Consider the following 12,120-nt stretch of genomic DNA (forward strand, 5'->3'; position numbering starts at 1 on the left):
CAGGACTGATCTCCTTTAAAATGGACTGGTTGGATCTCCTTGCAGTCCAAGGGACTCTCGAGTCTTCTCCAACACCACAGTTCAAAAGCATCAATTCTTCAGTGCTCAGCTTTCTTCACAGTCCAACTCTCACATCCATACATGACCACTGGGAAAACAATAGCCTTGACTAAATGGACCTTTGTTGGCAAAGTAATGTCTCTGCTTTTGAATATGCTGTCTAGGTTGGTCATAACTTTTCTTCCAAGGAGTAAGTGACTTTTAATTTCATGACTGCAGTCACCATCTGCAGTGATTTTGGAGCTCCCCCAAAATAGTCTGACACTGTTTCCACTGTTTCCCCATCCATTTCTCGTGAAGTGATGAGACCAGATATTTGATATGGTTTAAATTTTCTGTGACATTCTTGAATGAAGGTCTTACTGTCTGTCAGAGTCAGATAATCTGGAGATATGTCGACCTTTAAAGTGTTAGTCACTCAGTCGTGTCAGACTCTGTGACCTCATGGGCTGTAACCCACCAGGAACCTATGTCCATGGAATTTTCCAGGCAAGAATACTGAATTGGGTAGCCATTCCCTTCTCCAAGGGATCTTTCTGACCCAGGCATCAAACCCAGGTCTCCCATATTCCAGAGAGATTCTTTACCATATCCCTAGTATAGCTGAGGTATATCTACATGTACAAGTTCCTTCCAGGGAGATACTGGTAAATTGGGATGGGAGGCCCACAGATAATTGAATAAGTCTATTTTAACTTTATAATTCCATTTATAGGGCTTAAAATATTCTTACCTTTAGTTCACATCCACTAGGCCTCATAATAACAGCCAGTATGTAGATCAAATGAATCTTTAGATGCTCTGATACAGGGCGGTCAAAAAGAGAGAGATTACCTAACCAGATTACACATTTATATTCTCTAAATTAACAACAACCCACCAACACTTCATTTTTCTTGGACAATATATCTCAAAAAATGATTTGTACCATGTTTGTGCTCATAAATAATGGTTTGAAAATATTGTGTGTAAATTGAGAAAACATAGCACAGGTGAAAACCCCTGAAGTCTTTTATTAAAAAATAATAAAAAAAAATTCTTCATAGGTTCTTTCCAGCATGATTCTGTGTAAGAGGTCAGTTTCTCACAAATGCCCCCTGTGGAAGCCAGAGAATCTTCTTGGGCTTTAATTTCATTCTGAAATATTTCTGCACAAAGACACTCTACAATGATAGTTAGAAAAATCTAAGAAACAGTGGTTTTTTAATTTTTGAAACTGTAATCAATAAGTACATGAATTTTACATGTTTCTTCAAATATATCTGTATTATTTAGACATGCTGATTCAGTGCTTTAGCATCAGATTCTATAGCAGAAACCCACAAAATAGATACCCCTTAAGAATGTATACAGATGAATGCTCTTTACTTCTAGTGTGATATGTATCTTCTTTATAGATCAGCACCCTAGTATTCACAGCCATTTTATATTCTTTCTTAAAATCTATTATATACATGTATTCAAGCCACATGCCATATCTTCAGTTAATTTTTATTTTGTTAATTATTGATGTCTAATAAACACTCAAAAATGTTATCTACTCTTTTTGTTCCTTCCTTTTTCTTTGCTTCATTCTCTCTCTCTCTCTCTTTCTCCATTAGTGTCCCAAACATTAGGTAAGTGTTTTAGATAACACAGATGGAATGCAGAATCCTTTAGCAAAGATTGTTCACAATCTCATACTGTAGGCCATGATTTCACAAACAGGACGATATCAAATAGAATGATTAAAGGAAATGGTTGTCTAGGAACTATAAAAAGGAACATTTAATCAGAACGAAGAAGGGAAGGAGTTGACAGCTAATTATTAAAGAAAACTATGCAATTTACCAAGGCACTTTAAATTGCTTTCAGTTTTGGATTTCTTAATTCTAAAAAGGTGTGCGTATGTGTGCGTGTGGATGTTCAGTCACATTCAACTCTTTGTGACCCCAGGGACAACAGCCTGCCAGTCTCCTCTGTACATGGAAGTTTCCAAGCAGGAATATTGGAGCAAGTTGCCATTTCCTACTCCAGGGGCTCTACCTGACACAAGGATTGAATTCAAGTCTCTTGCATCTCTTGCATTGGAAGGCAGATTGTTTACCACTGAGCCACTAGAAATTTCCTGAAAAGGTATACAGCTGCTCAACTCAAGACCTCTGTAAGTGTCAAATCATCTTCCTAAAATCATTTCCTTCCCAAATTTATTTTTGAATCTGACAATTAATATCTCCATTCAAGAAAACATTTCTTCTGCACACTGTGTTTTAACATTTGTTCCTAGATTTTTAACCCTGTTTTTTTTTCAATTAATGAAAGTCTTAAACTTTATTATGAATTGTATGTATGGTTAGTTAATAATTGTTTCTTTATTCATCTAGATTATAAGGTTCTTTTTTTATACAAACTAATCAGTTTTTCAAGAAATGTAAATCACTTAGAGGCAGGCAAAGAATAATTACATAGTTGATAAATATCAATATACTTGAAATAATAATGTTTGAATAAATGGATATACACAAAAAACATGATATAATTTGAAGAGCCAGGAAGTTCTGCACAGGGAAAGTTTCATAGATAAGGTCAAGACATATAATAAGCATGATGAGTTTTTAAAACTGCAACAATTTCTTATAGCTGAACTTTAGTATAGCTACTCATTTATTAAATAATTTGATAAAATTATATTTCTCATGTGTTATACCATATAATTTTGCAAAAGTAATTACTATATGTGTGTGCATATATGTGATATAAATCTTTGAAGTCGTCTTTTATTTTTAGTTTTCCTAGGACATTTTTCACATCCTTGTCCCATATACTATAAATCAGAGGATTTAACATTGGAATCATAAAAGTGTAAAACAATGAAGTCATTTTGTCTTGATCTAAAGAGTAGATTGAACTTGGCCTAAAGTACATGAAAAGCAGAGTCCCCTGGAAAACTGCCACAGCAGTTAGGTGGGAGATGCAGGTGGAGAAAGCTTTGAACCTCCTCTCAGCATAATGGATCTTTGAGATTACAAGAATGATATAACAATAAGAGACAAGAACTCCTGAAATCTATCTCAATTCAATAACTCCCAAAACAATAAATACTGTCAATTCATTGACCTGTGTATCAGAGCGGGAAAGAAGGTAGAGTGGAGGTAAGTCACAAGAGAAGTGGTTAATCTCATTTGACCCACAAAAGCATAAGTGGAATGTTAATGTCGTGTGTATCAGAGCATCTACCATCCCCATCATGTAAACCTCAGCCCTGAGCAGGGAGCACACCCTGCTGGACATGCTGACCTCATAAACCAAGGGGGTGCTAACGGCCTTGTACCAGTCATAGGCCATCACTGCCAGCAGGAGACACTCAGAATCTGCAAAAGGTACAGGCAATCAAGAACTGTAGGGCACAGCGATAGAAGGGGGTTGGTTTGTTCTTGGCCAAAACGTCAACCAGCATCTTGGACCCAATTCCTGTGGAATAGCAGACGTTACACAAGGAAAGGTAGCTGAGGAAAAAGAACACTGGTGTTTGAAGCTGGGGATCCACTCTAATCAAAATTATCATTCCACGATTTCCCAGAAGATTCATGTAATAAACAAGTAGCAACATGGCAAATAAGGTCACTTTCACTTCCAGATTACTGGTAATCCCCAAGAAAATGAATTCAGTCACAGAGGAGCAATTTTCTTTCTCCATTCTTTAATTTTTCTTATCTAAAATTTTGACAAAATGATCAGGAAAATTATAGATAAACATATGGACATCTGCAAAATATCTGTAAAGCAGAGCACAGTCTCTTTGTGTATATGTCATTTTATACTCAGAAAATGACTTAATCATGTACCTACTTTTTGAAGGAACATTGTTACCTACCTGGAAAAGTAAAAACAAACAAAAAACTGTAATACACATTGAAAAAGTTTTATCTAAGTCTGCATGTCATTATGATGTATATAAAACTTTATGGGTTTTTCATTTTCCTAGGTTTTTGCTTTCTTACCTCTGGAGATATAATTGATTAAGATATAATGTTGGTTTAAAATTATTTTCTATACATTCTAGAGTACATCAGCAACTATTCATAAGAGAAATTATTATGTTACCGTCCTGGTCTAAGTGACCTTCAGCATTTGGTAGACATAAAATAAGCATTGTTGGCCTTTACTACAGAAATGTGTTTACAGTTCTCATTACCGATCTCTGCAGCACCCTGGTGCCAGAGGATGGATCCCTTGACCAGCCAAAGAAAAATGATACAAAGAAGTGAAAACAACATAATTTAGCACACACATTTGTGTCTCTTAGATTTTGATTGACTTTTATATTGAAAAAAGAAAATGAGATAAGGTATAATAAACACTTCTGATATGTAGAGTCTCCTCCTCGTGTGTATGTATCTGCATGTGCTGTGTCTGCATGTATGCACATCTGTTGATATAAGAATTAGCATATTGGTGACAGATTTTCCTTAAGTATATATTGGCAAATAATTTACTTGGAGTTAATTTTGCACATATTGCTATTTATAGTGTTCTACCTATATTATTTTTGAAATAAAATAGAAAACCTAAAATGCATGTATATACCTCCTCAATGACAAAGAGTAAAGGCTTTCCTGTGAATCTAAATTAAAAGAAAATAATTAAACAATCGTTTTATAGATGTTAGAGACAGATTCTTCCAGTTCTGAGAAGAAAATAGTTTCTGACTTTTAAATTCATGAGTTTATTATATTGAATTGGTAAGCATAAGTAATTAATTGATAAATCTCTCATTTTTTTTTAATCCTAAGTTTTTCTCCTATATTCTTAAACCTGGAGACTCAAGAACACATCTGGAATGGGCAGGTCTTTCTGTCCTTGCTACTGATTTCTAAAAAAAAAAAGTTAACCTTTTATTTTTGGAGAAGGTAATGGCACCCCACTCCAGTACTCTTGCCTGAAAAGTCCCATGGATGGAGGAGCCTGGTGGGCTGCAGTCCTTTGGGTCGCGAAGAGTCGGACAAGACTGAGAGACTTCTCTTTCACTTTTCATTTTCATACATTGGAGAAGGAAATGGCAACCCACTCCAGTGTTCTTGCCTAGAGAATCTCAGGGACCGTGGAGCCTAGTGGAATGCCATCTATGGGATCGCACAGAGTCGGACATGACTGAAGTGACTTATCAGCAGTAACAGCAGCAATCTTTTATTTTGCCAGGTAGCATTTGGACTTAAGTCTCTGAAGCGTCCACCGTCTGGCTCAGTGTTTGCTAACATTTGGTTAATTATATTTTCTGCTCTGTATTTTCCCCTGTGAAAACAGTAACAACCTTTGAAAAATTAAGCTTTATTTCTTCACTATTGTCAACATATTGATCTGACAGTAAGAAAAATACAGATTATGTTTATTTCAACCTGTGCAGTTACCCTGAATCTAAATCCTCCTTACCTAGTCAAAGCAAAGATAAGAGGAATTGCAAGATTTCCCCACTTGGTGATTCACAACTTCCTGATTCACCTGCAGTGACACAAGAGGAACCCCAAGTTTCCCATCACAACACTAGTAGAGACACTAGCCCATTGATGCAACTCCAGAGGATTCCCAATATGAGCTTACCCCACCACAATTCAAGAGGAGCATTCTTCCGCCACAAGACAGGAAGCCTCAGATCACAACTAAGCAGAAGGTGCACCCTGCCACAAATAGATAGGAGCTTTCTGCACATCACAACTAGAAAAAGCTACCCTTCTCATTACAACCATGGAGGAGTCACCCAACTCCCAATTTGAGAAGAGTGCTCTAGCACATCTAGAGAAGAGCCCAACTACCACGATTAAAGAGAAGTTCCCCTGTCACAACTAGAAAGGAGACGAGCCAACCCATAGCAAATTAAGAGCGCACTCCCACTGCAATTAGAATGGAGCCCATGCTGCATCTAGAGTGTAGCCTACACATTGCACTTAGACAGGGACTAGCCTGCACATCGCTACTACAGAGGATCTGTCCCACTGCAGCTCCAGAGGAGTCTCCACCACAACTCTAAAGGAACCCTGAATCACATGCTGCAACTCAAGAGGCACCCCAAATTCCCTGCTGAAATTTCACAGGATCCCTAGACTGGAACAAGAAAAGGGGTCACTGGACCAAATGATGGAGTGGCTCCCCAGCCAAAACTGAAGCAAATTCCCCAGGCACGACTAGAGTGGTGTCCCCTGGGATATCACACTGAGAAAGAAGACCTTGTTCATCCAATGGAGATAAGCTCCCTAAAAGAACTCTAGTTGAGGCCCTCAAAACTAGAGAACAGTAATCTCACTAACATTAATGAGGAACCCATAGCATCAAAAGCAGAGAGGACCTCCCCCATGGAGACACACACATCCTAACTGGAGAGGACCCAGCCTCACCCCTAGAGAGGAGCCCTACACAACTTGAGAGGAACCCACTGGACATCACACAGAGAGAGGAACCTCTCTTCTGCTAATACAGATGAACTTCACACCACAAGGAGAGAAGAGCTTGCACACCACCATTGGAAAGAATTGAAACCCCCACAACTACAGAGTTGACCCAGACCACAAAGAGAGAGTAATCCCTTGCCAAAACTAAGGAGCAGCCATCCATCACTGCAACAAGACAGGAGCCCCCCCCTCCCCCCCCGCACATCCCTGCTAGAGACGAGTCTCCCCAAGAGAACTTGAGAGGAGGCCTCAACACAAGTCACCAGGAACCCTGAGTACCAACCAAGCTCAGAAAGAACCCCGAGTTTCCCACCATGACTCCAGTGGAATCTTGCATCCCACACTGGAACTCCAGAGGAACACTGATTTCCTGCTGCAATTGGAGAGGAGTTCTGAGTCCCCTGCAGCAACTCTAGAGGAAACCCTGAGTTTCCAGCAACAACTAGAGAGGAACTCCGTGTTTCTTCTGCAATTCGAGAGGAGGTCCAACTCCCCTGCTGCAACTTGAGAGGAAACACAATTTCCTTACCTCAACTTGAGGGGAGTCCTGATTCCCCTGTTGCCACTTGAGAGGAATCCTGAGATCGCCATCACAACTCAAGACGAACCCTGAGATTCCTGCCACAAGTTGAAACAATAATGAGTTCCCCTCAACTAGAGATAAGGCCTGATTCCTCTGCAGCAACTTGAATGGAACATGTGACCCCAGATGCGGGGTCTGGGGTGTGGTGTCACCCAGAGACTGTGCATGTGTGACCTAAGGTACAGAGTCTGGAGAGAAGTGTCACCCTAGAAACTGTGGAAATATGACTCCAGGTGCAGGGTTAGGATGGGATCATGCTGGAAATGTGAACCCAGGTGCATGGTCTGAGAGGGAGTCAACATGGAGATTATTGACGTGTGACTCCAGGTATAAGGTCTGGGAGATGGGGTTACCCTGGGCTGTGGATATGTGATCCTAGTTGCTCAGTCTGGTGGGTGGGGTCACCCTGGAGACTGTGGACATGTGACCCCAGGCACAGCGTCTGCAGAGGGGTGTCACCAATAGAAACTGTGCAAATATGACCCAAGGTCCAGAATTGAGGGGGGTCACCCTGGATACTGTGGACATTGACCCCAGATGTAGGGTCTAGGAGGTGGGGTACCCTAGAGACTTCGGATATGCGACTCCAGATACAGGGTTTGTGAAGTGGGGTATCCTAGGAGACTGTGTACACGTGTCCCCTGGTACAGGTTCTGGGAGGTGGGTCCATTTCTGGGACAGTGAACATGTGGCTTAAAGTGCAATGTCTGGGAAAAAGGCTGACCCTGGAGACTGTGGACTTGTGACAACATGTATATGGCCTGGGAGGGGGTAACCATGGAGACTATGTACATGTGACCACAGGTGTAGGGTCTGGATGGAGGGTCACCTTGATACTGTGGATGTGAACCCAGATGCTGGGTCTCAGAGCTGGGGTAACCCTGGAGACTGGATGTTGGAACTCAGGTACAGGGTCTCGGTGGTGGGATCACCCTGGGGACTGTGGACATGTGACCCAAAATGCAGTGTCTGGGGAAGAGTCTGACTCTGGAGAATGTGGACATGTGACCCGTATATATGGTCTGGGAGGAGGTCATCGTGGATACTGCAGACATTTAACACCAGGTGCAGATGGTGATTGCAGCCATGACACTAAAAGACACTTACTCCTTGGAAGGAAAGTTATGACCAACATAGATAGCATATTAAAAACAGAGATATTACTTTGCCAACAAAGATCCGTCTAGTCAAGGCTATGATTTTTCCAGTGGTCATGTATGGATGTGAGAGTTGGACTGTGAAGAAAGCTCAGCACTGAAGAATTGATGCTTACCAGTTCATCCTAAGGGAGAACAGTCCTGGGTGTTCATTGGAAGGATTGATGCTGAGGCTGAAACTCCAATATTTTGGCCAACTCATGTGAAGAATTGATTCATTGGAAAATACCCTGATGCTGGGAGGGATTGGGGGCAGGAGGAGAAGGGGACGACAGAGGATAAAATGGCTGGATTGCATCACCAACTCAATGGACATGAGTTTAGGTGAACTCCAGGAGTTGGTGATGGACAGGGAGGCCTGGCATGCTGTGATTCATGGGGTCGCAAAGAGTCAGACACGACTGAGTGACTGAACTGAACTGAACTGATAGGGCCTGTGAGGGGGTCACAATGGAGACTGTGACCATGTGACTCAAGTACAAGGTCTGGGGAGAATTGTCATCCTGGGGACTGTGGACGTGTGATCTCAGATGCAGCATTTGAAGGGGGTCACCCTAAAGCCTTTGACATGTGACACTAGATGCAGGGTCTGGGAAGGGATTACCCTGGAGACTGAGGACATGTGAACCCAGTACTGGGTCTTGGAAGGAAGGTAACCTGGAAGACTATGTATGTGACCACAAGTGTAGGGTCTGGGAGGTGGGATCACCCTGGGGACTGTGGACGTGTGACTCAAAGTGAAGCATTTGGGGAGGGGGCTCTCCTTGGAGACTGCACATGTGCTCCAAGGCAAACGATCTGAGAGGGGATCATCAAGGAGACTGTGGACTTGCAACTACAGTAATTGGGTCTGGGAGTTGTGGTTACCCTGGGGATGGCGGACATGTGATCCCAGGTGCAGGGTCTGGTGGGTGGGGTCACCCTGGACACTGTGGATATGTGACCCCAGGAACAGGATCTTGGAGGTAAGGTCACTTGGGGCCTGTAAACTTGTGACCCCAAGTGCAGAGTCGGGGAGGTGGGATCACCCTAGAGACTGTAGACATGTTATCTCAGGTTCAGGATCTGGGAGGGGTTTACCCTGGGCCATGGATGTGAGAATCCAGGTACAGAGTCTGGGAGGCTGTAACAGCCTCCAGCCACTGTCCTGGAAACAGTGGACATGTGGCCCCATGTGTAGTGACTGAGCAGGAGGTTACCCTGGAGGCTGTGGACTTGTGATCTCAGGTGCTTGGACCAGTGTTGTAGGATCACCCTGAAACCTATGGATGTGTGACCACAGGTTCAGTGTCTTTGGTGGTGTCACCCTGGAGACTATGGACCTGTGACCAGATGTTCAGAGTCTGGGAATGGTGGTAACCCCGGAGACTGTGGAGGTGTGACCATAGGTAAAAGTTCTGATGAGGTGGGGTTACCCTAGAGACTGGACATGTGACTCAAGGTACAAGTTCTGGTGAAGTGCGGTCAGCTTGGAGACACGGACATGTGACCCCATCTGCAGAGTTTGGGAGTGAGTTTACCATTGAAACTGAAAATGTGACCCCAGATACAGAGTCTTGGAGGGGAGTCACCAAGGAGACTCTGGACTTGTGACCTAGGTGCAGGTATTTCGAAGGGGTCACCCTGCAGCCTGTGGACATGTGACATCAGGTTTAGGGTTTGATGTGTGGGATCACCGTGGACACTGTGGAGTTTTGAAACCTGGTACAGGTTTTGTGAGGTGGGTTCACACTTGAGATGGGACATGTGACCCTATGTATATCGATTTGGAAGGGTGTCACCTTGGATATGGTGGACATGTGACCTCAGGTACACAGTCTGTGGGGGGGGTTACCCTGGAAACTGTGGTCATATGACCCCAAGTACAGGGTTTGGGCTGGGGTGTCAGCCTGGAGACTCTGGACATGTTACCCCAGAAGCAGAATCTGGAAGTGAGTCAACTTGGAGATTCTGGACATGTGATTCCAGGAACAGTGTGTGTCACCCTATAGACAGTAGAAATGTTACCCCAGGTGCATGTTTGGGAGGGGGTCACCCTGAAGACTGTGAAGGTGTGACCACAGGTGCATGGTCTGCAAGTGTGGTCTCTCTGGAGACAGTGGACATGTGACCCCAGGTAAAGGGTCTTGGAGGTGGGGTTACCCTGGAGAATGTGGACATGTTACCTCAGGTGCAGGGTCTGGGAGGAATTTACCCTGGTGACCATGGATGTTAGAATACAGGTGCACCGTCTGGGAGTTTTGGTCACCGTAGAGACAGTGGATGTGACCCCAGTACAGTGTCAGGGAGGTTGGCTCAGCCTGGAGAATGTGGATGTGTCAACTCCATACAGTATGTGGGGAGGATTGTCACCCTGGAGACTGGACATGTAACCTCACATACAGGGTCTGGTAGCATGGTCACAGTAGAGACTGGAAATTTGACCCCATGTGTAGTATCTGTGAGGGAAGGTTACCCTGGTGACTGTGGATGTGTGATCCCAAGTGCTTGAACTGTAGTTGTGGGGTCACATTGAAGTCTGTGAACATGTGACCACAGGTTCAGTGTCCTGGACGGTGTCACCCCAGAGACTCTGGTCATGTGACCCCCAGGTACAGGGCCTGGGAGGATGGTCACAGAAGACTGTGGAAATGTAACCCCAGGTGTAGTGTCTATGAGGCAAGGTCACCCTGAAGTCTGTGGATATGTGACCACGGGTTCAGTGTCCTGAGTGGTGTCACCCTGGAGACTATGGACGTGTGACTAGATGTTCACCATCTGGGAGTGGTGGTCACTCAGAAGACTGTGGAGGTGTGACCACAGGTAAAAGTTCTGATGAGGTAGGGTCACCCTAGAGACTGTGGACATATAACCCAGGGTGCAAGTACTGGTGAGGTGCAGTCACCCTGGAGGCTTTGGTGGCGTGACCCCAGGTGCAGGGTCTGGGAGGTTTATCACCCCGGAGACTCTGGAGGTTTGACCTCAGGTGCAGGGTCTGAGAGGGGCGGTTACTATGGAAACTAGAAATGTGACCCCAGGTCATGGTGGGGTGTCATCAAGTACACTCTGGATGTATGACCCAGGTGCAGGTATTTCAAATGGGTCACCCTAGGGCCTGTGGACCTGTTACCCTAGGTGAAGGGTCTGGGAGGTAGGGTCACCCTGGAGACTGTGAATGTGTGACCCCAGGTTTAGGACCTGGTGAGAAGGTTCTCCCTGGAGACTAACATGTGACCCCAGGTGCAGGGTTTGCTGATGTGGGGCACCTTGCTGACTGTGGACTTGTGACCCCAGTTGCAGGACCAGAGAGGAGGTTTACCCTGGAAACTGCGGATATGTGACCCCAGGTATAGTGTCTGGGAGGTGGAGTCAGGCTGGAGACTGGATATGAGACACCATGTATATGGTCTAGGAAAGGGGTCACCCTGGAGATGGTGGAAATATGACTTCCCTCTGTGAGGGAGTTCACTGGTGACTGTGGCCATGTGGGTACAGGGTCTAGGGTAGGGTGTCAGCCTGAAGATGCTGGACATGTTACCACAGGTGCAGGCTCTTGAAGGAGGTCACCCTGGAGCTTCTGGACATCTTATTCCAGGTACAGCCTCTGGGTACATGTGTCACCCTATAAACAGTGGAAATGTGACCCCAGGTGCAGGTTCAGGAAGGGGTCACCCTGGAGACTGTGAACATGTGACCCCAAGTGCATGGTCTGAGAGGTGTTGTCTCCCTGGAGACAGTGGACTTGTGACTCCATGCAAAGGGTCTGGGACGTGGGGTCACTTGGGGACTGTGGACATGTGACCCCAAGTACAGGGTCTGGGAGGGGTCACCCTGGGGACTGAAGACATGTGACTTCAGGCACATGGTCTGGAATTGTGTCGGGAAACTATGGACATGTGAACCCAAATGCAGGATTTGG

At 44.4% G+C, this 12,120-nt stretch overlaps 1 pseudogene; it reads right to left on the minus strand.

Annotated features, from left to right (window-relative positions):
* Nucleotides 1-2,594: 2,594 nt before the first annotated feature.
* On the minus strand, nucleotides 2,595-3,736 carry LOC121819369 (olfactory receptor 5W2-like; annotated as a pseudogene).
* Between the last annotated feature and the right edge of the window lie 8,384 nt (nucleotides 3,737-12,120).

Source organism: Ovis aries, chromosome 4 (genome assembly GCF_016772045.2).
Source record: "Ovis aries strain OAR_USU_Benz2616 breed Rambouillet chromosome 4, ARS-UI_Ramb_v3.0, whole genome shotgun sequence".
NCBI classification, from domain to species: Eukaryota; Metazoa; Chordata; class Mammalia; order Artiodactyla; family Bovidae; genus Ovis; species Ovis aries.